The sequence below is a fragment of the Balaenoptera ricei genome, chromosome 13 (genome assembly GCF_028023285.1).
Source record: "Balaenoptera ricei isolate mBalRic1 chromosome 13, mBalRic1.hap2, whole genome shotgun sequence".
In the NCBI taxonomy this organism is placed as follows: domain Eukaryota; kingdom Metazoa; phylum Chordata; class Mammalia; order Artiodactyla; family Balaenopteridae; genus Balaenoptera; species Balaenoptera ricei.
In genome coordinates this window covers 87953135-87981134 of record NC_082651.1, presented here as the reverse complement: position 1 = coordinate 87981134, position 28000 = coordinate 87953135, and the positions used below count along the sequence as shown (strand labels likewise).

The 28000-nt window shown below is 42.5% G+C and overlaps 1 long non-coding RNA gene and 1 pseudogene across 1 annotated transcript; one reads left to right on the top strand and one right to left on the bottom strand.

Moving 5' to 3' along the window:
* Window positions 1-2: 2 nt before the first annotated feature.
* Window positions 3-27944, top strand: LOC132376538 (uncharacterized). Its single transcript, XR_009506346.1, has 3 exons — window positions 3-252; window positions 27060-27193; window positions 27272-27944. It is a non-coding gene; the product is annotated as an uncharacterized LOC132376538 (long non-coding RNA).
* On the bottom strand, window positions 3483-4855 carry LOC132377289 (nucleosome assembly protein 1-like 1; annotated as a pseudogene).
* Window positions 27945-28000: the final 56 nt, after the last annotated feature.

The following is a 28000-nucleotide window of genomic DNA, read 5'->3' as shown; positions in this document are numbered from 1 at the left end:
CGCCTTAGCGCTAATGGATCCCTGCCTCTTACTTGAGGGCGAGGGGTGGCTCGAAGGCCTAGGGTAGTTCGGGTTGAGGGGAGCCGGGTGGTCAGCATTCCCGAGATGAGAGCGGCAAAAAGAGAGGCATTTAATGGGGAAAAAAAAGAGGGTCGAGATGGAGTAGATGGCAGAAACCGGGAACGAAGGACTTTCCTGAGTGACATCTGCCACGTACTGCTTCGGAGGCGACACGGGACCAGGACTGCTCACGTGAGTTTTGCGCATAGCTCAATTATGGGGCCGGCCAGGGGCGGTGCCTGAGGGAAAGGGGGCGGGGCTAACCCCTGCTCTGGGGCCTTCCAGGCTAAGGGAATCGGGGATTTACTGGAGGGGGAAAGGGTTAGCTTCCCACTTTCACTCACTCTGACGCCTCTTTGGTGGGAGCAAAGAAGTACCATCCAGCCCTGCCAAAGGCAAGTGTGAAGCAAAAGGGTTGACGAAAATGGAAGCAAAAGGGTTGACGAAAATGAAAGCAAAGTAAAGCGGAAGAACTGCTTAGCTGTTGAGTGTTTACAGGTAGAGTGATTTTTATAGGGAAAAATTGTGAAACACGATGCAATGTACTAAAAGATTCCCGGGTGTTTTCAGTGAAAAACCAGCCATAGTTTGGCTCACCTTTCAGGGTATTCTGAATCTATAGGAGCTCTCCATCTTTCTTTGTGGAGCTAGGTGTGGACAAAGAATGTAACCTGCTATTTCAATAAACAAAGGCTGTGTGGCGGTGGAGCCAATCAGCCTCTGCAACCACCACAAGTGATGCATCCTGAGGGGATTCAGGATGGAGAGAAATAGGTTACTGGCCCTAGATGGTTATGGTGCATATCAAAGGAATAATTTTAATAAGCCCAGACTCTTGGCGTCTTCCCATACATGGAAAAACGCTAAATTCATTGACCTGAGATATCTGGTTTTCTTTAATTAACAGTAATCATTTGATGTTCTGACTGCCTGGAATTTTTTTTTGCAAAAACTCCTGTATCTCCTGGCTCCTCTGTTACCTGTTTGGAACAGGCCTTCAGAGCTATCTGAGAGGATGTCTCCTGGGTTTAAATCCTCAGTAAGTACGACAAATAAAACATAATTCTCAACTTACAGCTTGTGTGTATTTTTTTCAGTCAACATCTGTTCAACTCTTAATGTAGGTAACAGATAGCAAGAGGAAGTACTCGTGTCCATTGAACTTCATATTGAATCCCCCTCCTTGGAAAAAGCCATTCTGCAGCTATTTGTAAATTCATTTCCCAATCCTGATTTGAACAATTTAAGTGGGTACTTTACAATGTGCTTTAAACCGGTTCTAAGATTTTACTGGTCCCGTCGTTAATTAATGAGTAAACAAAATCTTTGACACATGTTCATTTTGTATTTGTATGAGACATGACTTTTACCTTTTTAAGAAAATATATCGTTTCACTCTTTGGAAAGTACTCTTCCTTTTAGGGAACAGAAATGCCTTGCCCTCTGCCATTCTTAGCTGAAAACCACAGTGAATTCAGTGTAAAGTTTATTGCATTGGCATGGCTTCAATGAACACTGCCTGAAATTATATATTGATTTGTTGATTATCTCCCCCACTAAAATATAAATTCTAGAAGAGCAGAGACTTTGTTTACTTCTGCAACACTGAAGGAATTGTCTGTGGACAATTATCCTGGTGTGGATAATACTCTCAAACTATCTAGGAGGCCATAGTTAAGCCAAGCTACACTGAAGAATGGAATGGGGTGGTAGAAGTTTAACTCAGAATGAATTATGATGTTTCTCCACTTGGTAGGGAGAAGACTAATAATACCCACACACACACCAAAAAAAAAAAAAAAAAAAAAAGTTTCCATAGCCTTTACTGTGTTCTATGCTTGGACCCCATCACTTTATTTTGAATCATTTCATCCTTAAAACAACTCTATAAGGCAGCCACTTTTACATAATTTAACTCCACAGAGAAGTTAAATTGCATGTCCAAAGTTAGAAGGCCAGCATGTGTCAGAACTTAGATTAAAACCTACCACACCAGTGGTTTCCAAACTTTGTGGCACACTAGAATCACCTAAGGATCTTTAGAAACCACTGCGACCTAGCTACTACCCCCAGACATTATGATTTAATTGTTATGGGGTCAGACCTGGGCATTAAAACTCTCCAGGTAATTTTTTTTTTTCTACTGAAGAATTTACTGGGGCTGTTTGACCTGTGAATATGAGAAGTCTGAGCTTACAGGGCAATGTGGGGTTTCCTAGCTCACTGAGCGTGAGCTTTTCTACACAGTCATCAGGATGTACAGGACTGGGGGTGATGACCAACACTGGACAGATGTGGACCCCCTGCCCAGGTGCACTTGCCTCTCCCTGCTCTCTCTGCCCAACCAGCTATCGCTGGGGCAGAAGACAACTCTGTGTGCCTCCAGCCATTCTGGAGGCTAACTCTGGGTCTGTCCAGGTATGTCTGTGTGTCCTCTGGGACCTGCCAATTGGTAATAACATCTTCCCTGTCCGTGCCTTGTTTGCAGTCACCAGCCCTACTTTGGGGCAGCACAAGAATGGACTTGCCTTTCAGAGTGAAGATGACAGAACCAGCTAAAAGTTCTTTTTTAAAATTTTTTTTTAAATTGGGGTATAGTTGTTTTACAATGTTGTGTTAGTTTCTACTGTACAGTGAAGTGAATCAGCTATATGTATACATCTATCCCCTCTTTTTTGGATTTCCTTCCCATTTAGGTCACCACAAAAGCTCTCCAGGTGATTCTAATGACCAGCATTATGTTATTCTGTTTTGATATAAAATGTGGCAGACAAAAATAAATACAATACAATCAAACAAAAATAATAAGATAGAATAGAAAGATAAGATGGGGGAAAGTTACCTGGTTTATCTAGATGAGACAAAATCAATCCATATTCCAAATTAAATATATTTAACATGGCATCACATCAGCTCTTAAGATCTGCTTTCCCTGTGCTAGGACTCTGGACCATGAGATGGTGGCTAAGTGTCAATCACCAGAGAACATACATACTGTTGATTAAGGGGGAAAAATATGATTATGGAAGTTTTGTCTGAAGAATTTTTATCTAATATGCATGCCATTTTGGAGGAGAAAATAATTTTAAGGTATTATTAACAGCTTATCTTTTTTTTGTGGTTATTTCTGGGAGAAAATCATGTAGAAACATCCACAATAAAAGAAATTAGGGCAAATTTGGAGCTCTTCAAATAGCAAAGTTTAACCTACTTTTTAAAATAATGGCTTCAGTTTATTCACATGCCTTTAGCACATTTTTTTTTTGAGTTTTGCAATTTATTTATTGAAACCTCATACATACATTGTTTGGCTGTAGAATTCTAAAATCATATTTTTTTCCAAAAACGTTTTTATCCCATATCACGGAGTAATGATTTATAGCAAAGGAATACATAAGTCACTCAATTTGCTTCTCAGTGTGTTATACAGAATTATTTGCTGATTTGGCAAACATTACCTCATCCACTTCTTCACCTTCTTCATCATAATCATCATCATCATCTTCAATAGCTTCTCCAGTAAAGTATAACACTGATTTTAGGATTATACACTCACGTAAAAAGTGACCAATTTCAAAGTCCGCAGCAAGGATAGCTTCAGCAGCATCCATCCAGATCTCCACTCTCAGGAACTTCAGGAGGAGCAAAAAAAAGAGTCATTAGAAACTGTGTTGGTCACAGTACGAACTGCTGCACGTCCCTTGTGTTTCTGCTTCTTCTTAATGGTTTTCAAAATGACATTCTTCCCTTTTTTCCTATCTATCTGGCACCCTGTACAACCCATAATTTCTGGTCCGTCAAAAGAAAAAGGATCAGAATCATCTGATTCTGACCTCATCCTATATGTCTTTATCAACACTTCATTTGTGAAATATTCATTGGGTTCAAAGTAAAATTCTAAGACAAAACTCATAGGCTGACCAGCATCTGAGAACTTCACTTTAATATCTTTCAAGTATTTCAGAATAGGTTAATCATGTTCCTGAACCATATCACTGAGCAAGTCACCATTCTTAAAAACGGTCAACCAAAATTCAGGAATTCCCTTGGGGTCTTCTTTTTCTTTATCCTTTTTCTCATCTTCAATCTTGGCCTTTTCTTTAAGCTTCTCTGAAATTTCATCTTCCTCATCTGGTTTCCATTCACCTTCTTCTTCTGTAGGTTCATAAATGGCATTAATGATCTCAAATCTCTTATCAAATAGAGGCTGATAGAGAACAGCATACTTTTTTTTAACATCTTTATTGGAGTATAATTGCTTTACAATGGTGTGTTAGTTTCTGCTTTATAACAAAGTGAATCAGCTATGCATATACGTATATCCCCGTATCTCCTCCCTCTTGTGTCTCCCTCCCACCCCTATCCCACCCCTCTAGGTGGACACAAAGCACGGAGCTGATCTCCCTGTGCTATGTGGCTGCTTCCCACTAGCTATCTAGTTTACATTTGACAGTGTATATATGTCCATGAGAACAGCATACTTTCTTTAAAGATCATGAACTTCCTCATAGAACTTGGCTTCTATCTGTGCGCATTTAACTTGAAGGTTTTTGAGAGCATTCACGCGTCTTTTGACTACCCTAGGCAAACTTTCAATGTATCCTGTTGGTGTTTCTACCAGACCATCAGGTCTTTCTGGAAGGGCTGCAAGAATCTGAGGATTTTGCATCATCTGAACAGTCAGCTGAGGCGCTTTGATTTTTGTTTCTTCACCAGTTTCTTCTTCTACTTCTTCAAAATCATCCAAATCTTGACCAAGTTCAGACTGTTCTTTGTTGTCAATGTCTGCCATATTGTATGAACGCCAAAAATCTCGTCCCCCTTGCGTGGTACCGGGAAGGGTGAGAGCGGGGGTTGGGGGGAGGTCAGCCATCTGGTCCCAGCTCACAGCATCCTGACGGCGAGCGCTCATTAGTCCCCGACCCTGTCACGGCCTGATTCCTGCAGCTCTCCGGTCCCCAGTAACCATTTTCTCTCCCCGCCCATTTTTCCCCCTCAGAACAACAGTTCTTTCCTCTGATGTGACTTTAGCACATCTTTATTGATATACCATGTGATGGGGATACGAGAATGAACAAGACAAACAATGTGCCTTTCCCCGTAGTTTTTTACAGTCTGGAGGGGAAAAGATAGTCGGCCATCATGGTCACTATGGTAGACACGCTATCTGCTATCACAGGGTAATAAAGGGTGTTATGGGAGCACGGAACAAGAATACCTAACCTATCAGGATAGGTTTCCCAGGGGAAGTGATACCTAAGCTGATAGTAGAAGGAAACAAGGCTGGGGACAGAGAAAGCCTGAACCAAGTCAGAGGCAATACTATGGAAAAAGTGTAGTGGAGAGAGAGGGAGGACAGAGTAGGGGATGTTTGTGTAGCAGAAATGGTGTCTGCCCTGCCAGGGGCTACATTACCTAGCATCCGTTTTCCAGCGTCCCTTCTATCAAGGTGGCTGTCTGAATAGTTATCACCAATGGAATATGAGCAGAAATGACATGAGTCAAACAGGACCAGGGCTTTTAAGAAGGGTGGGATAGTTCCCCCCATAATACCTTTACTCTCCTTTTCCCTCTTTCTCCGCTGGCTGAATTCAGAGAACTCTGAGGCCCTGGGGCACGGCAGAGTCACCAGATAGAGCCTGCGCACTTGAATCGCCAAATAAGGGGAAGCCACAAGATGACACTGGATGGTAACACAAATAAGAAATAAATGTTAATGGGATAAATCAATACTGTTTGGGGGTTTGTTTTTTATAGCAGCTAGCATATCCCAATCTGAAATAAATTTAGTACAATTAGAGAAATGTGGGGTTGGGAGAGGAATGGGAAGAGAAGGGTAAGAGCTGAGGTCAGACAGGAAAGTTTGAACCAGATCAAGAAGACCTGAAAAGTGTAGGGGAAAGTTGGGAAAGGTTTTGGCATGGACCCAAAAGCCAACTGGGTACACTGTCTAACTCACCTTTCTGGATTATCTGATTCTAAAGTCTCTGTGCTTTTCTTTGTCTTTGGAGCTATTTAAAACTCATAAATTATAGATAACTGTTAGTTATTTTTATTCAGTAGATATGATTGACAGAGTTGGTGACAGAAGGGATGAGACTGGGAAACAGAGAGAGGAGTCAAAAGTGGCTTCTAGAGTTCTGGCTTGAGCAACTGATTAGATGCATACTAGCTGGGGTCTGGGAGTGGAAGACAAGGTGTAACTAGGGAATGCGCATGTTGAATTCGTTATGGTTAAAGGCTCTCCGAGAGACTTGTCAACTTAGCAACAGGATAAGTGGGCTTAAAGCTCAAGAGTGAGATCTGAGCTGGTGATATTTATGGGAGAGTCATTTTGTAAATGTCACAATTGGGAGAAGGTAAAATGAGAAAAGAAAAGGGTCTGACACAGAACCCTGAAAAACACCAACATTTATGGGATGGACAGTGGCAGAGAGAACTTCAGAGGAGAATGAGGCGGAGCTGCTAGAGAATACACAGAAAACAAGAGGAGGTGGTTAATTGGAAGCCAGGAAAGAATTTCTAGCACTAAGAACAATTAACGTATAAAATGCTGTAAGAGGTGAGATGGAGACTGAAAATGCTCGTTGAAGTGAACAAGATCTTGGATATCTAGTCAAGAGCAATTTTAGTGGAGAGGTAAGGACTGAAGCCAAGCTGCAGTTGACTGAAGAGTAAGAAGTTAGAGAGAAAATGGAGACAATGAGGAGAGACCACATTCTCAGGACGTTTTGTCAAGGAAGGGGGTAAAGGATGAGAGCTGGAGGGAATTCGAGTCCAGAAAGTTTGTTTTATTTTTCTTTTCCTTTAACATGATGGAAACTTGATTACAGTATATGCTGACGGGAAGGTGCCAGTAGAGAGGGAGAGATTACAGACAGAAAAGAGAGAGAATACTGTTGAAAGAGTTTAAAGGAGACCTACATCAATGGGAAGACATCCTTGTTTGTGGATTAGAAAACGATATTGTTGAAATGGAAATACTCCCCAAATTGATGTACAGATTCAGTGCCATTCCAATCTAAATCCCACCTGTGTTTTTCTGGAGAAATTGGCAGGCTAATTCTAAAATGCATATAGAATTGCAAGGGGGGAGGGATAAATTGGGAGATTGGGATTGACATATACATACTACTCTATATAAAATAGATTACCAATAAGGACATACTCTGTAGCACAGGGAACTCTACTCAGTATTCTGTAATGGCCTATATGGGAAAGGAATCTAAAAAAGAGTGGATATAGGTATATGTATAACTGATTCACTTTGCTGTACACCTGAAACTAACACAATATTGTAAATCAACTATACTCCAATAAAAATTATTTAAAAAAAAAAAGAAAGAAAAAAAAAATGCAAGGGACTCCGAATAGCCAAAACACTCTTGCAAAAGAGCAGGGTTAGTGGAGTTCCACTTCTCACATCTTACTACAAAGCTATATAGTCAGGAGGGTGTGGCACTAGTATAAGGCTAGACATGTGGGTCAATAGAATAGAATTGCGAGTTCAGACATAAACCTTTATATTTATATTTATGGTCAATTGATCTTTGATAAAGAAGCCAAGATTTTTTATTTATTTATTTTTTTGGCCGCGCCGTGCAGCTTGTGGGGACCCCGACCAGGGATTGAACCTACGCCCTCGGCAGTGAAAGCGAAGCGCAGAGTCCTAACCACTGGGCCGCCAGGGAACTCCCAAGAAGCCAAGATATTACAATGGGTTAAAATAGTTTTTTGAACAAGTTGTACAGGAACAACTGGACATCTACATGCAAAACTATGAATTTGGACTTCTGCCTCATACCATACACAGAAATTAAATCAAAATTGATAAACTCTTGAGTCTTTTAAAGAGAAAATTGGCAAATTAGAAGACTGCAATGATAAATTGAACCAGTGCCCAGCACAAAAGAGGGAAAAAATAAGCAGTGATGACATGGAAGGCAGATTAACAAGATATAGGAGCAGATTCCAATTCCTATAAAATGGACTATAAAACGGAGATGATAATAATACTTTTCTGGTGGGTACTGTGAAGATTTCATGAGTTTATTCACATTAAGGATTTCAACAGGGCCTAGTGTCAACATTCAATAAATATTAGCTATAATTGATTTGAAATTTATTTGTGTAAGTAGTATGAGGTAGAAAGCTAATGATATTTTTAATATAGACTGTTTAAATTATATTAGCACCCGGAAAAAGATTTCTTACATCTGCTCTAAGCTTCCCTGCAGATTTTTATCTTTTTTTCTTGTTTTAATATTTCCCTGCAGATTTTTATAATCCCATTTCTACCTCATCCCTACTCCCATCCCAACTGATATTATTTCATTACATGTTATTTTTTTAACATCTTTATTGGAGTATAATTGCTTTACAATGTTGCATTAGTTTCTGCTGTATAACAAAGTGAATCAGCTATATGCATACATATATCCCCACATCCCTTCCCTCTTGCATCTCCCTCCCACCCTCCATATCCCACCCCTCTAGGTGGTCACAAAGCACGGAGTTGATCTCCCTGTGCTATGCAGCTGCTTCCCACTAGTTATCTATTTTACATTTGGCAGTGTATATATGTCAATGTTACTCTCTCACTTCGTCCAAGCTTACCCTTCCACCTCCCCATGTCCTCAAGTCCATTCTCTACGTCTGTGTCTTTATTCCTGTCCTGCCCCTAGGTTCATCAGAACCATTTTTCTTTTTTAAGATTCCATATACATGTGTTAGCATATGGTGTTTGTTTTTCTCTTTCTGACTTACTTCACTCTGTATGACAGACTCTAGGTCCATCCACCTCACTACAAATAACTCAATTTCATTTCTTTTTAGGGCTGAGTAATATTCCATTGTACATATATGCCATATCTTCTTTATCCGTTCATCTGTCGATGGACACTTATGTTGCTTCCATGTCCTGAGTATTGTAAATAGTGCTGCAATGAACATTGTGGTACATGTCTGTTTTTGAATTATGGCTTGCTCAGGATATATGCCCAGTAGTGGGATTGCTAAGTCATATGGTAGTTCTATTTTTAGTATTTTAAGGGACCTTCATACTGTTCTCCATAGTGGCTGTATCAATTTACATTCCCATCAACAGTGCAAGAGGGTTCCCCTTTCTACACACCCTCTCCAGAATTTTTTGTTTATAGATATTTTGATGATGGCCATTCTGACCGGTGTGAGGTGATACCTCATTGTAGTTTTGATTTGCATTTCTCTAATGATTAGTGATGTTGAGCATCCTTTCATGTGTTTGTTGGCCATCTGTATATCTTCTTTGGAGAAATGTCTTTTTAGGTCTTCTGCCCATTTTTGGATTGGGTTGTTTGTTGTTTTGATGTTGTTTGTTGGAAGATTTTTAATCACAGTTTCAATTTCAGTGCTTGTGATTGGTCTGTTTATATTTTCTATTTCTTCCTGGTTCAGTCTTGAAGGTTGTGCTTTTCTAAGAATTTGTCCATGTCTTCCAGGTTGTCCATTTTATTGGCATATAGTTGTTTGTAGTAGTCTTTTAGAATCCTTTGTATTTCTGCAGTGTCAGTCATTACTTCTCCTTTTTCATTTCTAGTTCTGTTGACTTGAGTCTTCTCCCTTTTTTTCTTGATAAGTCTGGCTAATGGTTTATCAATTTTGTTTATCTTCTCAAAGAGTCAGCTTTTAGTTTTATTGATCTTTGCTATTGTTTCCTTCATTTCTTTTTCATTGATTTCTGATCTGATCTTTATGATTTATTTCCTTCTGCTAACTTTGGGGTATTTTTGTTCTTCTTTCTCTAATTGCTTTAGGTGTAAGGTTAGATTGTTTATTTGAGATTTTTCTTGTTTCTTAAGGTAGGATTGTATTGCTATAAACTTCCCTCTTAGAACGGCTTTTGCTGCATCCCATAGGTTTTGGGTCATCATGTTTTCATTGTCATTTGTTTCTAGGTATTTTTTGATTTCCTCTTTGTTTTCTTCAGTGATCTCTTGGTTATTTAGTAGTGTATTGTTTAGCCTCCATGTGTGTGTATTTTTTACAGATTTTTTCCTGTAATTGATATCTAGCCTCATAGTGCTGTGGTTGGAAAAGATACTTGAAATGATTTCAATTTTCTTAAATTTACCAAGGCTTGATTTGTGACCCAAGATATGTTCTATCCTGGAGAATGTTCCATGAGCACTTGAGAAGAAAGTGTATTCTGTTGTTTTTGGAGGGAATGTCCTATAAATATCAATTAAGTGCCTCTTGTTTAATGTATCATTTAAAGCTTGTGTTTCCTTATTTATTTTCATTTTGGATGATCTGTCCATTGGTGAAAGTGGGGTGTTAAAGTCCCCTACTATGATTGTGTTACTGTCGATTTCCCTTTTTATGGCTGTTAACATTTGCCTTATGTATTGAGGTGCTCCTATGTTGGGTGCATAAATATGTACAATTGTTATATCTTCTTCTTGGATTGATCCCTTGATCATTATGTAGAGTCCGTCTTTGTCTCTTGTAATAGTCTTTATTTTAAAGTCTATTTTGTCTGGTATGAGAATTGCTACTTCAGCTTTCTTTTGATTTCCATTTGCATGGAATATCTTTTTCCATCTCCTCACTTTTAGTCTGTATGTGTCCCTAGGTCTGACGTGGGTCTCTTGTAGACAGCATATATATGGGTCTTGTTTTTGTATCCATTCAGCCAGTCTATGTCTTTTGGTTGGAGCATTTAATCCATTTACATTTAAGGTAATTATCGATATGTATGTTCCTATTACCATTTTCTTAATTGTTTTGGGTTTGTTTTTGTAGGTCTTTTCCTACTCTTGTGTTTCCTGACTAGAGAGTTCCTTTAGCATTTGTTGTAAAGCTGGTTTGGTGGTGCTGAATTCTCTTAACTTTTGCTTGTCTGTAAAGGTTTTAATTTCTTCCTCGAATCTGAATGAGATCCTTGCTGGGTAGAGTAATCTTGGTTGTAGGTTTTTCCCTTTCATCCCTTTAAATATGTCCTGCCACTCCCTTTTAGCTTGCAGAGTTCCTGCTGAAAGATCAGCTGTTAACCTTATGGGGATTCCCTTGTATGTTTTTTGTTGCTTTTCCCTTGCTGCTTTTAATATTTTTTGTTTGTATTTAATTTTTGACAGTTTGATTAATATGTGTCTTGGCATGTATCTCCTTGGATTTATCCTGTATGGGACTCTCTGCGCTTCCTGGACTTGACTATTTCCTTTCCCATGTTAGGGAAGTTTTCAACTATAATCTCTTCAAATATTTTCTCAGACCCTTTCTTTTTCTCTTCTTCTTCTGGGACCCCTATAATTCGAATGTTGGTACGTTTAATGTTGTCCCAGAGGTCTCTGAGACTGTCCTCAATTTTTTTCATTCTTTTTTCTTTATTCTGCTCTGCGGCATTTATTTCCACTATTTTATCTTTCAGGTCACTTATCCGTTCTTCTGCCTCAGTTATTCTGCTATTGATTCCTTCTAGAGAATTTTTAATTTCATTTATTGTGTTGTTCATCATTGTTTGTTTGCTCTTTAGTTCTTCTAGGTTCTTGTTAAACATTTCTTTTATTTTCTCCATTCTATTTCCAAGATTTTGGATCATCTTTACTATCATTACTCTGAATTCTTTTTCAGGTAGACTGCCTATTTCCTCTTCATTTGTTTGGTCTGGTGGATTTTTACCTTGCTCCTTCATCTGTTGCATATTTCTCTGTCTTCTCATTTTGTTTAACTTACTGTGTTTGGGGTCTCCTTTTCGCCCGCTGCAGGTTCATAGTTCCCATTGTTTTTGGTGTCTGCCCCCAGTGGGTGATGTTGGTTCAGTGGCTTGTGTAGGCTTCCTGGTGGAGGGGACTGGTGCCTGTGTTCTGGCAGGTGGGGCTGGATCTTGTCTTTCTGGTGGGCAGGACCGCATCTGGTGGTGTGTTTTGGGGTGTCTGTGAACTTAGTATGATTTTAGGCAGCCTCTCTGCTAATGCGTGGGGTTGTGTTCCTGTCTTGCTAGTTTTTTGGCATGGGGTGTCCAGCACTGGAGCTTGCTGGCCGTTGGGTGAAGCTGGGTCTCAGTGTTGAGATGGAGATCTCTGGGAGAGCTCTTGCCAATTGATATTACATGGGGCTGGGAGGGCTGTGGTGGTCCGATGTCCTGAACTCGGCTCTCCCACCTCTGAGGCTCATGCCTGACACCAGGCCGGAGCACCAAGACCCTGTCAGCCACACGGCTCAGAAGAAAAAGGAGGAAAAAAGAAAGAAAAAAAAGTTTTTAATAAAAAATAAAAAATAAAATAAATTATTAAAATAAAATTAAATAAAATTAAAAAAAGAAGGGAGCAACCAAACCAATAAACAAATCCACCAGTGATAACAAGTGCTAAAAACTGAACTAAGATAAACATAAAAATCATTACATGTTATTTTAATTTGACCTTTCACACCATAATTTATGGTTAAAATGTGTTCTTCTATATTATACTTCTTTATCAACTTTAACCATAGCCTTCTTGAAGGGAATAATTTTTAAAGACTTCTACCAAGGAAAATCTGACTGTCAATAAAAGCATTTAGAGCAGATGAATGAACCTGTAATATGATGTATTCATTACTTCCCAGAAATAAAAGGATTAGTGAAACATCAATTCAAATCCCTACTAGACTCCTCATTAGACTATCTTATCAGTTCTGAGACATCTGGAAAATATAGCTGGAATATTCAAGATAGTCTGTCCGCACATCATCTTCATAAAGCAAACATTGTTTTGGCTGGAAATACTCCTTAATAAAATAGAACCCAGCTGCTTTCCTTTAATATTCTATTGAAATATTTCAAAAAGAACTTCATTACATTTGCTCAAATCATTCCCATAACCATCGCCTCAAATGTTTTTTTTCTTATAAATTCTTGATGGCATGTGAATCTTTAAAAAGTCCCACTTGGCACATTTTGTGGTTTTGTTGAAATGTTTGTCTCTTAATCACGCAGGATGGAGGCTTCAAAACAACACAACTACTTTATAGAAATAATTAGTGGTCTGCCCAAAGCCTGCAGTTCAATAGAATTGCTATTCCCTTCTATGTTAATATGTATAGTACTTAAGGAATTTATTATATACCTGAAAGAAGTTTAACAGAGATAAAGAAATTTGGAAATTTGTTTTTGTTTTTGTTTTGTGGCCATGCTGTGCAGCTTGTGGGATCTTAGTTCCCCAACCAGGGATTGAACCCAGGCCCCGGCAGTGAAAGCACCAAGTCCTAACCACTGGACCGCCAGGGAATTCCCAGAAATCTGGAAATTTGAATTCTGCTTCATAGAGTAGTTTATTAGTAAAAGTCAGTAGAACATTTAAGCTATGTTATAAATTAATTTCTTTTCCCCTCCTCCCCAAAATTGTGCTTTGGGATAAGGAAAAATACTAAAGAAAATGAACTAAGGGCAAACAACAGTGGGAAATAATCTATAACAAACTGAATGATATCTTTGCTATCATCAAAATATATCACAGAGGGCTTCCCTGGTGGCACAGTGGTTGAGAATCTGCCTGCTAATGCAGGGGACAGGGGTTCGCGCCCTGGTCTGGGAAGATCCCACATGCCGCGGAGCAACTAGGCCCGGGAGCCACAACTACTGAGCCTGCGCGTCTGGAGCCTGTGCTCCGCAACAAGAGAGGCCGCGATAGTGAGAGGCCCGCGCACCGCGATGAAGAGTGGCCCCCGCTTGCCACAACTAGAGAAAGCCCTCACACAGAAACGAGGACCCAACATAGCAATCAATCAATCAATCGATAAAAAAAATGAATAAATCTTAAAAATATATATATATATCACAGAAATTCAGGGACTTCCCTGACGGTCCAGTGGTTAAGACTGCGCTTCCACTGCAGGGGACACTGGTTCGATCTCTGGTTGGGGAACTAAGACCCTGCATACCCTGCATGCCTCCCCCCCCCCAAAAAGGAAAAATCACAGAAATTCATAAGTAAATATAAAACAATGCCAATCTTCTTGATAATTTTTTATTTTGAAAAATATAGTTATTTTTCATAAAATTATGTTGTCTATGTTAACATCTAATGGATTTATCATTGTTATTTTAAAATCAATTTATAAATATTTTATTTTTTAATTTTTAAAATAAATTTATTTATTTTATTTATTTATTTTTTGCTGCATTGGGTCTTCGTTGCTGCGCGCGGGCTTTCTCTAGTTGTGGCAAGCCGGGGCTACTCTTCATTGCGGTGCACGGGCTTCTCATTGAGTTGGCTTCTCACTGCAGTGGCTTCTCTTGTTGCGGAGCACAGGTTCTAGGTGCGCAGGCTCAGTAGTTGTGGTGCCCGGGTTTTGTTACTCCGCGGCATGTGGGATCTTTCCGTACCAGGGCTTGAACCCTTGTCCTCTGCATTGGCAGGCGGATTCTCAACCACTGGGCCACCAGGGAAGTCCCCCTAATGAAGCTTCAATCTTTTTACTCTCATGAAAACAGAAGGCAATCAGGCCTTGAAATATTTCTACCACAATTTAATTATTCACCTCCAGTCCCTCAAGGTATTCCTTGTCTCTTAATATTGGTAATTATCTCCTTTAGCCAAATAAAAATGTGTGATTTTTATTTGTAATTGCTCCAGGTATTAGAAGGAGTAATTGTTAAGTGTTGCCCAAGTACCGTGAAGATGAAAAATGCTGTGTAATTATCACCGTGGGAAAATGACTTTCCATGCACTTAGCTGAAATCACTACTTGGGCTTGTGGAGTTAAATCTGAACTTTCAGGACTTCTGGGGTGAACGCGGTGACATAGGTTTCGCATCTGTCTGGTTTTTCTCAAGTCATACAAAAGCATCAAGAACGATGGCCAAATAATGAACTTTTTGTTCAGCAAAGTTGGGAGCAGATCCACAGCCTTCAAAATATGAATCGGAGCTGCTAACAGCAGCTGAAATCAGACAGAAACCAGAAAGAAGGAGGTGGTGATGCGGTGGGAGGCCCAATCAGCAGCAGCAGAGTCCAGGAAGCATCAGCAAACATAAGCCTCCTAAGATGAGGGAGTCACCGTGAAGAGAAGGTGTGTGTCTCCTCTTATCCATGGACTTGGGTAGCAGGACTGGAGGTAGGAGTCCTCCTGGAACCTGATTTATTTCAGAGTAGCAGAGGAAGGGGTCTACACAAATAATTAAACAGAGAAGCCATAGGCATTAGTCTGCTAGGGCTGCTGTAACAAAGTACCACAAACCGAGTGGCTTAAACAACAAATTTATTGTCTCATGGGTCTGGTGGCCAGAAGTCTGAAATCGAGGTGTCTGCCGGGCTGGTTCCTTCTGAGGGCTACGAGGGAGAATCCGTTCCGTGCCTCTTGCCTAGTTGCTGGACATAGGGCAGTGGGCTTCTCAGGAGGTACACTTTCCAGCAGAGCACAGAGCAGGCAGACCCAAGGAGGGGACCACCGGCCACCACCCAGTTTCTATTGATGCAGCAAAGCTGAACAAACAATTCACACCAAGGTAATAGCAACTTAAGTACGCCCACCTCCTTGTTGGCATTTCAAAAAAAGGGAGCCAGGGTGGGTGCTACTTAACTCCATTGGAATTAAGCTACCATGGTAAAATTTTAGTACAATTTTTAGATAAATCTTCCCCTCTGGAAAGGCATCAGGGGAGGTACTTGGAAAAGCTATCACTACTTTGGTCCCTTACATCACATAATTGGTTAGAGGAATGGGAAGTGGCAAGTGGCCCCGGTAAGCATTGTGGAGAGCTGGCTCCAGTAAGCCTGCTGGACGGCACTTGCCAAGGGGCCAGCTGGCCATGACGGAGTGGTGCAGCGGAAGATGCCAAGGAAATCTGCATGAATGCTGAACGTGGCTTTCCTGTCATGCTGGTGCCCTCCTTCTTCAGATGCTTCACCAGGCCCGTCACCAGCCTTCCTACCCTCTGTCACTGGCAAAAGGCCCAGCCAGTGACTGCCAGCAGTAGAGAGGAAGAGGAGGGACTTGGGCATTGAACAGCCATCCTCCCCGGCCGGCCCAGCCCACTGGGATCTACTCCTCCTCTGAGCTCCCTTGCCTTGACCACCGTGGCCAGGGCTGCCATGATGCACAACTCCAGAGGGCGCCACTCACTTGCAGACCCAGGCTGGTTTTGTTCAGTATCTGTGTACGAGTTTGTCTTACCACCTCGGCTAGACAGCTCCTGGTGGGCCAGGACAGATTTGTAAATCTTTTTATACACCAAACCACCTAGCGCTAAGCCCAGCCTGATAAATATTTGCTGATGGATGGGCAATCCAGAAAAGGGGTCATTGACCCTGAATCACAGATAAATGCACGGTTTAGTCTTGTAAGAGCATCTATTTTAGAGCTCTGCAAACCCGATTCTGCCCAGCTTTGGCATCTGGTACAGATATTAGTCGTTCAGCAATGTGACCTTTCCTGACACAGGGTGTCTCCGAGCAGGAGCGTGACTTGACGCACAGCGGCTTTCTGCCCATGCTAAGGTCAGTTTCCTCTTCCCTAAAAGGGTTCAGTTTTTAGCAGGGATTTCACGAGCCACAGGGAGAGCTGACGCACTCTGCAAAGCTCTGAGTGGGGTTTGGATTAGTCATGGTCATAACCACTGTTTATGCAACCTCGGAGCAGGCCCAGGCTCACATTTCTCCCAGAGGCCCATGGTATTCCTCTCTGTGATTTTTTTCTTTATTTTATTGAAGCATGGGACCTCAAAACCATACTTGAATGCTTGTCCTCTAATGTAAGAGTTTGAGCAGCTAAATGGTACCTTATTGGGCCCTTTCAAGCCCGCCCACCTTCCATCGGGCAACTAACATGCAGTAAAAACACTTTCAGACACTTTCACAGCACTGCCTGTGTGCTGGGCTGCCCTGCTGGAATCAATTGTAAGTGGGTGAAAAACAATGGGAAAAAAACAAACAAAAGCAAAGATGCTGAACTGAGAATGAGAGGGCCGGTATTTTAGTCAGTAGCTTGTTGCCTGGCCTTGAGCCGATGATTCCTCTGTGCTCCGTGTTGCCATGTGCACGGTGGAGCAAGAGGAGCGTGCCCCAACCCTGCCATCCACAGGACACCTGTTCTGAGCCATGTGTCCCTCTGGGAGAAGTAGGAGGGTGGGATGGGGCAGGCCAGCACCAAGCCCCCTAGCCCTTCCCTGGTGCCCTTGGCATGCATGACCAGGGGTGGGGATGTCACCTGTGGCCACAGGACAGAGGTGGCTATGTTTTTTCAGGTCAGAGACTGAGTTTGGAATTGTTCTCATGACACAGTCCCCAAGCTCTCTGGTTCCTAAACTAATTATTAAGACCAATAAATTGATTCTTCTTTTCTAAGAATGCCAGTCTCCAAATGCCCCAGGGTGAGAGGGCAGCCTTTAGTGGCTCCAGCTGCCTGGGAGGGCAGCAGGGGACCCAGCACCACCCCAGGAGACATGGGCTTGGCTTGAGCTCCAGTTATACCCTGAACTCACAGAGTGACCTTGAGGAAGTTCCTTCCCCTCCTAGGGCCTCAGTTTTCCCATCAGTGAAATGAGGGGGTGGACTGTGGGAACCCCAGGGTTTCTTTCGACTCAGAGGTTTGAGGATCTGTTTGCCTTTCCTTCTCCATCAGGCCTTTTTTCTTCCTTGCTTCTCCATCCTCTCAGTCTTCTAATTCCTTTCCCCATTCTTGCTGGAGATTTTGGTTCTTTTTCTGGCTGGTCTTGGCTGTTTCAGTGATATGGGCCCCAGTTTTCTCAGTGGACAATGAGAGTTTGACTAAGAGTGTCTAAAGGCTCACCCAGCTCTGATGCTCTGGTCATCCTGGGATCCCATGGTGTAAAGTCCCATCTGGTGCATAGCCGGGGTGGTGCTGGATAATCTGTGCTGGGCCCCTCCATTCACCCATCGCAGTAGGACCCATCCCTCAGATGCCCCAGCTGCTACCTCACCTACTGGTCCAGACTTCTCAGGAGGACTCCATGGACATGTCTTAGACTGAGGCCAACAGGCAGACTCTGTTGTGACTACTTTTTTACCTGTCAGCTTGATTTATAGTCTCCACTTACTCAATCAAACACTAACCTAGGTGTTGCAGTGAAGACATTTTATAGATGTGATTAAAGTCCATAATCAGTGGACTTTAAGTACGATAGATTATCCTAGATAATCTGGGTGGGCCTGAGTCAATTGCTCGAAAAGCCTCAAATGCAGAGCTTAGGCTTCCTGGGGAAGAAGAAATTCTACCTGTAGACAGTAGCTTCCATCCATGCCCCTGAATTCCACCTGCCCTTCTCTAATGACCTTCCGTATAGATTTCAGTTTTGCCCAGCGGTGGCTTCTCTTGTTGCGGAGCACAGGCTCTAGGTGCGCGAGCTTCAGTAGTTGCAGCATGTGAGCTCAGTAGTTGCAGCACGCAGGCCCCAGAGTGTGCGGGCTTCAGTAGTTGTGGCACACAGGCTCAGTAGTTGTGTCTCGTGGGCTCTAGAGTCCAGGCTCAGTAGTTGTGGCGCATGGGCTTAGCTGCTCCGCGGTATGTGGGAGCTTCCCAGAGCAGGGATCGAATCCGTGTTCCTTGCATTGGCAGGCGGATTCTTAACCACTGTGCCACAAGGGAAGTCCCTGCTGTTACTTTTAATGATAGAACCTTCTAAATATATCTTGCTGAGAATGGAATATTCTACCACCCTCACTGCTCAATTTAACAGCTATTCTTGAATATCTAAAATGAAGACAAACAGCCAAGCATAACCAAGCATGTGAGGCTCCAGGGAATACAAGGATCCTGGGTCTGTGAGCTAAAACAATCCTGCAAATTAGGAGAATCTATGGAATCAGGGGCTGGAAAGGGATCTTGGGCAATTGAAACTAAAGAACCCAGAGTTCTTTGCCTTTTTGTTTTCAAGATCTGAGCTTTTAAGCATCTCTCTCTTTATCCTACAAATACAAACTTACCAAATATCTGAACTATAATTTTTAAAAGTAATAAACAATGCAGATTCCATTAATGTTTGTCCCTGTTGGGTGAGCAGGACAGGTCGACCTTTTTTTGTACAGTTTATAAAATGGAGAATATTGTCCTCTGAAGTCCAAGAGAAACACAATGCACCTAGTAGATCCTTCTGTCAGGGGCTGAGGGGCTAGGAGTGGGCTGGGATGGGGAGTGACGGGGTCCCTACGACAACAATGAATGTCAGTGAAAATTACATAGAAGACAAGCCAAGTTTCCCAGAATCTTCTTCTGCTCTCAGACAATCCCAGGCCATGGGGTTCAGGGCTTGCTGAGCTACAGTGAGCAGAAGACTTTGAAAAGGCTCCTGACCCTCTCTGGTGTGCAGCCTTGAAGCAGGGCGGGACAGCTAGTGTCGAACCTTTTCAGCCCTAACCTGGAGCATGCCGCTCTTCCTCCTTCGCTCGGTGCATGCATTTTCTTCTTGCTTCTGGCCAGTGCGGACACGCAGGAGGGACTGGCTGCTTCCTAACCGGAGCTTCCGACTGCTCAGCCGGCAGCCCGCCCTATATCTGGGGCAGCTGTTGAGGGCTTGTCTGGGCCAGGCAGGAGGGCATCAGCACAGGCTGCCAAGCATGAGGCGTGCCCCAGCAGCTCAGCTGGCCTCTTGCAGGCTGCGATGGGGCACTGACTCATCTTCCTCCTCCTACAGCTTGCAGCCAGGCAAGGAGAGCTCACTCAGAGCAAGGAGGGGCATCGGCCCCTTGGGCCTCCTTTCTGCCTTCAAGGCTGGCAGTGAGCTCCTGCTCTGAACACTTCGCAGCTGGTCTCAGCTTTGCCTGCTCGACAAGTCACAGTGACCTCAGCTGGTGTATCTGGGGAGCCGAAGGTTCAGTGTGGTGCAGCTTACCTGGCCTTTTGGGTGTGATGGGAGATGAGCAGGGTGTGGCGTAGGGGGCATACTCACAATTTGAACGTGTAACTCACTGGGGGTGATATTTTGGAAAAATGTTAATGTGCTTTTCCCTTTTGCCTTTCTGAGTATGTATATTTTCTAATTTTCCTGAAGCATTCATTTACATGGATGAGATGAAGATTGTTCTAGAAGGAATGCAGAAAGGAAGAAAGCATTCATATTTACTTTTTGACACTCAAGGTTTTCATAGCCTTGTTAAAATATTGAAATACAATAACTGTACATATTCAAAGTGTACAATTTGATGAGTTTTGACCTACATATACATCTGTGAAATGGTCATCACAATCAAGGTAGCAAACCGATTCATCACCCCCAAAAGTTTCCTTGCTCTCCCACTAGTTCCCCAGGCAACCACCAATTTTCTTTCTGTCACTATAGATTAATTTGCATTTTCTAGAAATTTATATACATGGAGTCATAGTACTTACACATGTTTTGTCTGTTTTCTTTCACTCTGCGTAATTCTTTTGGCACTCATCCCTGTCATTGTATGAATCAGTAGGTCATTCTTTTTTATTGCTGAGTAATATTCCATTGTATGACTATCCCACAATATGTTTATTTACCCATTGATGAACATTTGATTGTTTCCAGTGTGTGGCTATTATAAATAAAGCTCCCGTGAACATTTGTGTATAAGTCCTTGTGGGATATATGCTTGCATTTCTCTTGGGAAAGTTCCTACGAATGGAATGGCTGGGTCATATCATCAGTGTATTTTTATCTTTTTAAGAAACTGCCAAACTGTTTTACCAAGTAGTTGTAATTTTTTCTACTCCTACCAACAAGGTATAAGAGGTCCAGTGCTTCACATTCTCACCAACTCTTACTCTGGTCAGTCTTTATCATTTTAGCCATTCTAGTCCATTCTAATGGGTGCAAAGGAGTATTTAATTATGCTTGCAATTTGCACTACCCTAATGACTAATGACATTCAAAATAAGATTTGTAGCGAGACATTACTCCAGCTAGCCTGGCTATTGCTTGGGAGGATTTTCTACATTCCTTTATACTGAAGCAAAATACCACTGGTGGCTAAAACATGGGTGTGGCATGTGCATAATGACATTCATACAAGGATATTCATTGCAGCATTCTTTGTAATAGCAGAACAGTGAAAAAGCTAAGTGTCCATTAATAGAGGCCTGGTTAAATAGATTATAGTATTATAGTATTAGGTTCTCCAGAGAATTAGAACCATAGGATGTGGGTATATATAGAAAGAGATTTATTTTAAGGAATTGGCTCACATGATTGTGGAGGTTTGGTGAGTCCAAAATCTGATGAAGGAGGCTGGCAAGCTGGAAACTCAGGAAAGTTGCAGTTCAAGTCCAAAGGCAGTCAGGCTGGAAACACAGGAAGGAGTCAATGTTGCAGTTCAAGTTCAAAAGCAGTCTGCTTGTAGATTCTCTCTTGCTCAGGAGAGGTCAGCTTTTTGTTCTTTTCAGGCCTTCAACCAACTGTATGAGGCCCACCCACATTATGGAAGGCAATCTGCTTACTCAAAGTATACCATTTTAAATGTAAATCCCATCCAAAACCATGCTCAGAGAAACATCCAGAATAATGTTTGACCAAATATCAGGTCGCCCCAATGGCCCACCCAAGCTGACACATAAAATTAACCATCACAGGTATGAATGGAATACTATGTAGCCATTAAAAAGGAAAGGTAGCTCTATAGGTACTAAAATGAGTATATCTCCAAGATAAATTACTAAGTGAAAAAAGAAAACAGCTGCAGACAGTATGTAGAATATGCTACTATTATTAAAAAGTTTTTAAATAATGTGTGTGGTTATGATTGTAGATGCACAGTACATATTTTAAAGGACATACAAGACATTATTATGGGGGAGAAGGCAGTTGCCTCCAAAGAGAGGAACTGAGTGGCTAGGGAATAGGAAACAAATAGACTAACTTTTTAAATTTCATCTACATCTTTTGTAGTTTTGAAATTTTATGGCGTGTACAGAAGCCTTTGCTTTAAAGCCCAGCTCTGTAGATCAGAGCTGTGTCTCAGCCTTTCCTCCCAGGGGGCTGCAGGCACAGCGGCAGCCACTTTAGAGCAAAAGTGATGACAAGAGGGGATGGGCGGGGGTGGAGACCAGAGTACGCTCCGGAGCGGCGTGGACAGGATTCAAGAGTACAGCTCACCCGTTTGCTCTGGGGTGGACAGCCCAGGCCAGGGGCTGGGGAAGGCGGGCCTGGAGCTTGGAGCAGGGGGGGACAGGACGCTGCAAGAGCCGGGATGAGGTTGAGTTGGCCAAGGAGCACCATGGCTCCACCAAGCATTACTTTTCGCTTTGCAGTGAAGTCTGGCCTGTTCCCTTCTTGGTCCAAGGATGGGAAAGATGACATAGGTCCCACAGGCCTTTAAACCCACCCAGAGGAAATCTCTTTCTAAACTAGACTCTCCCCGACATTTTGGGTTTGTAAATCTATGTAGAGACCCTCCCTCCTGACAGGGGGCCTGCAGAGGAAATCCCTGCACAGTGTGGACGGGTGAACTCTCTGCTTTGTAAGCTCTTTAAGGTTTGGACTCCACAATAATAGGGCTTTGCTAAAAAAAAAAAAAAAAAAAAAAAAAAAAAAAAGCCAGCATGTGTTGCAACTTGATGGTCAGCATATGGTAGTGGTTAATGGCGTGCTGTCAATGTGCTGTGCGATTCCAAATTCCTCCAGCCCTCTTCCCGCTTTCCCATGCTCCTCCCTCCCTATTTCCTTCTCCCATGTCCCCTAATTTCCCCCAAACCCTGGACTGACTTGATTCCCTACTTCCCCATCTTATCTTGACCACCCCACGCCCTCCTTTGTCAGATGTTTTCAAAGCAGTAAACAGAACCCCAGTCCCACTGCCACTCACTCAACCAACACCCACCCCACACACACATTTTAAAGCAGACCTTTAGTTTTTCTGCTGTTTTGTTGGAGTTTCTTTGGGGAGGAGGGGGAAGGGAGTTCCTTTTTTTTTTTTTTTTGACTGCGTTGGGTCTTCGCTGCCGTGCACAGGCTTCTCATTGCATTGGCTTCTCTTGTTGCGGAGCACGGATTCTAGGTGCGTGGGCTTCAGTAGTTGTGGCTCGCGGGCTCTAGAGCGCAGGCTCAGTAGTTGTGGCGCACGGGCTTAGTTGCTCCGCGGCATGTGGGATCTTCCCAGGCCAGGGCTTGAACCCATGCCCCGCGCATGGGCGGATTCTTAACCACTGCACCACCAGGGAAGTCCCGGGAATTCTTTAATAGATTTTTTTTTTTTTCTTCTTTTCCTTGCCCTTCTTTCCAGAAGACCAGCATTTCATGGCTCAGGACTCAGTAAAGAACCAACTGCTAAGTCCAACTAAAATCAGAAGGAAAAAGTTGAAAATGGAGTTTTCCCACTGGTCTAGCTGTCTTTAAAAATGTTTCTTTTTTCTTTGTAACGTGTAATTAAAATTTTGTTTATTTCCTGAACTCTTTTAAGAGGTTTGAGTGCATTTGGTGCATTTTTGAGAAAAGTACAGCTTGTATCTTCACTATCTTGCATCATGTGTCCGGCACCACATCCCACAAGACAAATACAACCAAGGCCTCTTAGAGCTTCCAAGATATGAAACTGCCGGTGGCAGCTCATTCACATTGCTGTAACCGCCGCCCTCATGTGACAGAGCTGTCTCTCGGATGGACAGCCCAGTTCCACACCCCCTGCCAGAGCTTTCCCACTTGAGGCAGAAATACAGGGCCTGCTATACATTCTTGTCTGGTGTGTGGTCACATGCCCCGAGTCGCCAAATCATAAGTTATTTATACCAAATGCTCAAACCAAAAGGATTACTTAAGCTGTGATCCTTGAGTCCTTCTGTTCTCTCATCTCCCACCTCCAGTAGTATGTACCATTGGTCCTATCACCAAAATATGTTTTACGAGTGTCCCTTTCTCTCCATCCCCACTGCCATCACTCTAATCCAAGCTACCATCTTCTGTCTCCTAGAATATGCAATAGCTTCCTAACTTGTCTCTCTGCTTTCACTCATGGTAGAAAAAGTTTACTGAAAAGTCCTCTATTTTTCCCTTCTTTGCTTCACTCCCCTGCCCTGCATTTCATTTTTCAAGTCCTGGAATTATAGGAAAGCTGTAAAGTAGCCTAACAAAGTCTGTACTTGTGGGAGCTGAATCACAGATGCTTCTTTGCTAGAGGTTCTGAAGGATAGAGAGTGTGTCTGGATCCAGCAGCAGAGCCAGAGATGAGATTTTCTCAGACTGGGAAGGGAGACAGTCCCATGGCACCTGAGAGCAGTGAGGAGCCCAGCCAAGGCTCCAGGGAAGGCGGTCACCAGGTCAGATAACTTGGCAGCCTGGGGTGCCAAGGGGGACTTGTGGGGCAGAGGCATTGAAGGGACTACCGTTGTCTTGAACAGTCAGGGTACCTGCTGTAACCATGACAACTAGATGCCCTCGCCCAGTTTTCTGAGCACCTAATAAGGATTCCCTTATGGTCCTGAAAGGGGAAGAAGTCTCAATAATGACCTGTCCGGAAGGAAGGGCCTTAGGCAGAATAAGGCAAGATCTGAATGTGAACCAAGATTCACACCTACTATATACTTACCATGACCAGTCTTCCCAGTTTTCTCTGTCCTGACGGATTTCCTAGGACATGGGACTTTTAATCCTAAAAGGTAGTCTAGGATGAGTTGTTTACCTTGTTCAAAGTTCCTTCTACAAAATGGTAAATTTTTTAAAGATAAGATCATGTTATGTCTCTTATTCAAATCCAGGTTCCTTATCATGGCCTCCAAGCCCTTTGTGAGCTGGATCCCACCTCCTTCCCAAGTTATCTCCAAGTGCACCTGGACTACTCCTGGCCTCACTCCTTTCCATCAGCCACCCTACCTCTGTTCTGTCTTCAACAGCACAAGTTAATTTTTTTGTTCCTTCTTTTTTTTTGGCTGTGCCATGTGCATACAGGATCATAGTTTCCTGGAATCTTAGCTCCCTGACCAGGGATCGAACCCATGCCCCCTGCAGTGGAAGTGCAGAGTCTTAACCTCTGGACCACCAGGGAAGTCCCAGGCCGAGTTTATTTTATTTTATTTTTTTTATTTATTTATTTATTTATTTTCTTCCTTATGATAAGAATTCTTTTTTTTTTTTTTTAATTTGTTTATTTATTTTATTTTTGCCTGTGTTGGGTCTTTGTTTCTGTGTGAGGGCTTTCTCTAGTTGGGGCGAGCAGGGGCCACTCTTCATCGCAGTGCACGGGCCTCTCACTGTCATGGCCTCTCTTGTTGCGGAGCACAAGCTCCAGACGCGCAGGCTCAGTAGTTGTGGCTCACGGGCCTAGTTGCTCCGCGGCATGTGGGATCTTCCCAGACCAGGGCTCGAACCCATGTCCCCTGCATTGGCAGGCAGATTCTCAACCACTGCGCCACCAGGGAAGCCCAGGCCGAGTTTATTTTTATCTCAATCTGTGACCTACTGTTCCTACTGCCTGGACCACCTTCACCTCTTCCTCCTGACCCTTTCCAAGGCTGTCGCCTCCCCTCCTGCACATCTCAGCCCAGAGAAACTCTCTCTTGCCATCCCCTTTAAAGTAGTTTCCCGCCCCACCCCGGTCCCAGTCCCTCTCGCTAAAGCACTCTCTTTAATGTGCTGCTGATCACATGTGGAAATAGCGGGTCTGTGTCTTTGTCTGTTGTCTGTCTCCCCCTTAGCTTGGAAGCTCCCAAACTCTGGCTCAGAGCTTTACACAAAGCTGGTGCTTAATGAATAGTTGTCGCCTGGCTGACTGCAATTTTTTGCAAGTTTAATTTTTTCTCTTCTCTTTTCTTTTTCTTACTTTACTAAACAAGAACAGTGAATAAGCAGATTCAGTTTTTTGAGACTAACATGTATTTTGGTGGATCAAATGAAAACCAGTCACTCAGCCTGCTTAGTGTTGGGGTTTGTTAGAATAAGCATTGTTTTCTCTGGCGAACATTGTAGGCTATTTCCCTTTCTTCAATCCTCCTTGGGGATTTTCTTTCTAATCTCTCTGATGTATATAAAGAAGCCATCAAAGGTAATACAGGAAGGGGGAAAAAAACAACAATGGGGCACAAAGTAAGATGGTTAAAAACAAATGCAAATGCATCAAAAAGCACAATAAATTTATTTGTTCTTAATTTTCCATTTAAAAGATTGTGATTATCAACTTGGATTTAAAAAATCAGCTATATGCTTTTTACATGGGACACACCTGGGAATAAGGGTACAAAAAAGTTGAAAATCAAAGAATGGGAAAATAGGTCAGGCAAATAGTAACCAAAAGAAAGTTGACAGCGGCCAAAAAAGATTTTCAAACCAAAAACATTAGCAGGGAAAAAGAAGATCACAACATAGTGGCCAAATGTTCAATTTACCAGAAAGATACAGCAGTTCTAAACCCACATACCACCTATTTAAATAGCCTTAAAATATATATTTTTAAAAACTCAGCCATGAAAAGGAACGAAATTGAGTCATTTGTTGAGACGTGGATGGATCTAGAGACTGTCACACAGAGTGAAGTAAGTCAGAAAGAGAAAAACAAATATCGTATATTAATGCATGTATGTGGAACCTAGAAAAATGGTACAGATGAGCCAGTTTGCAGGGCAGAAGTTGAGACACAGATGTAGAGAATGGACATATGGACACCAAGGGGGGAAAACTGCGGTGAGGTGGGGATGGTGGTGTGCTGAATTGGGCGATTGGGATTGACATGTATACACTGATGTGTATAAAATTGATGCCTAATAAGAACCTGCAGTATAAAAAAACAAACAAAACAACTAAAAAAAAAATGATAGAATTACAGGGAGAAATGAACAAACTCACCATAATGATGAGCGATTTTGACACACCGCCATCAAGTATTGATATGTCAAGCACAAAAAATGTTAGAGATTTGAAAAAGTAATTAACAAGTGTGATTTAATATACTTACTAGTATTTGGGAAACGATTCTCCATTGTTCTCTCATGCTTCTCCAAGTCCTGTGAGTGCAGATTTTGTTCTGCACATCTGTTCAAGGCTGGCTGTGTAGTGGACAGCCTTGGAGTACAGAGACAGTGTCTCCCTCCAGAGCAGTTCACTGTCTAGTATAATAAAGGTTAATGTCTCCCTCCAGGACAAGATTTGAGCTGGTTTGCTTGCAGCCCATAATAAAACATTGGAGCTTCCTAAACTTGTGGTTCCTCAGCTGTGAAACAAACCCACTGCACGTCCAGCATCCACAGGATTGCCTCATATCGCCCTCGAGGGGTAAGAAGAATCGGCATAAGCGTGAAACTCAGGCTGCCTGCTCTGCCCTGACTAATAATGTCTTTGTCTCTGATCCAGGAGTCTCGTGTCTCCTGTCAGCATCCGTGACACTGTAGCAGGCTAAGTTACTGGACTGCAAGTAAGATAAATATGAGACCCTTCACAGTTCTTGATATGTGGACCCTTGCACCCAACCGTGGACAATACACCATCTTCCTCGAGCAATACACATGGAACGTGGACAATTTACCTAGCACAGTGCCTGCCGCCTGAAAGACAGTCAATGAATGTTAGCTCTCACTTGCCTCTAGCACTACTGTTCCTCTCACTTCCTTGAGCAGTCAGCAGCCAAAGGGAAGAAATGAATCATGTGAACAGAAATCATAGAGTGTTAAAACCGTCTGAGAGATGGAGATAAGTGGGCGGCACACAGGGAGCTATGGTGTAGAACAACCCCTTCTGCGTTGGCCCTACATTGTGACTTCATTATTTGATTTGAGGCAAGAACATTCCCAGGAACACAAATATTGGATTTCTTTTTTTTCGGCCGCACCGCGCAGCTGATGGGATCTTTAGTTCCCCAACCAGGGATTGAACCCAGGCCATGGCAGTGAAAGCGCTGAGTCCTAACCACTGGACTGCCAGGGAATTCCCAAATATTGGGTATTTATATTCAATTGTCAAGACACTTTCCCAAGGTCCTATGGAAATTAAATCTATATTAACCATTTTCTTATCACTCAGATCAGCAATAACCTAGCTTATTAAACCGTTATGAACTCATGCTTTTAAGGGCCTTCTGAGAAT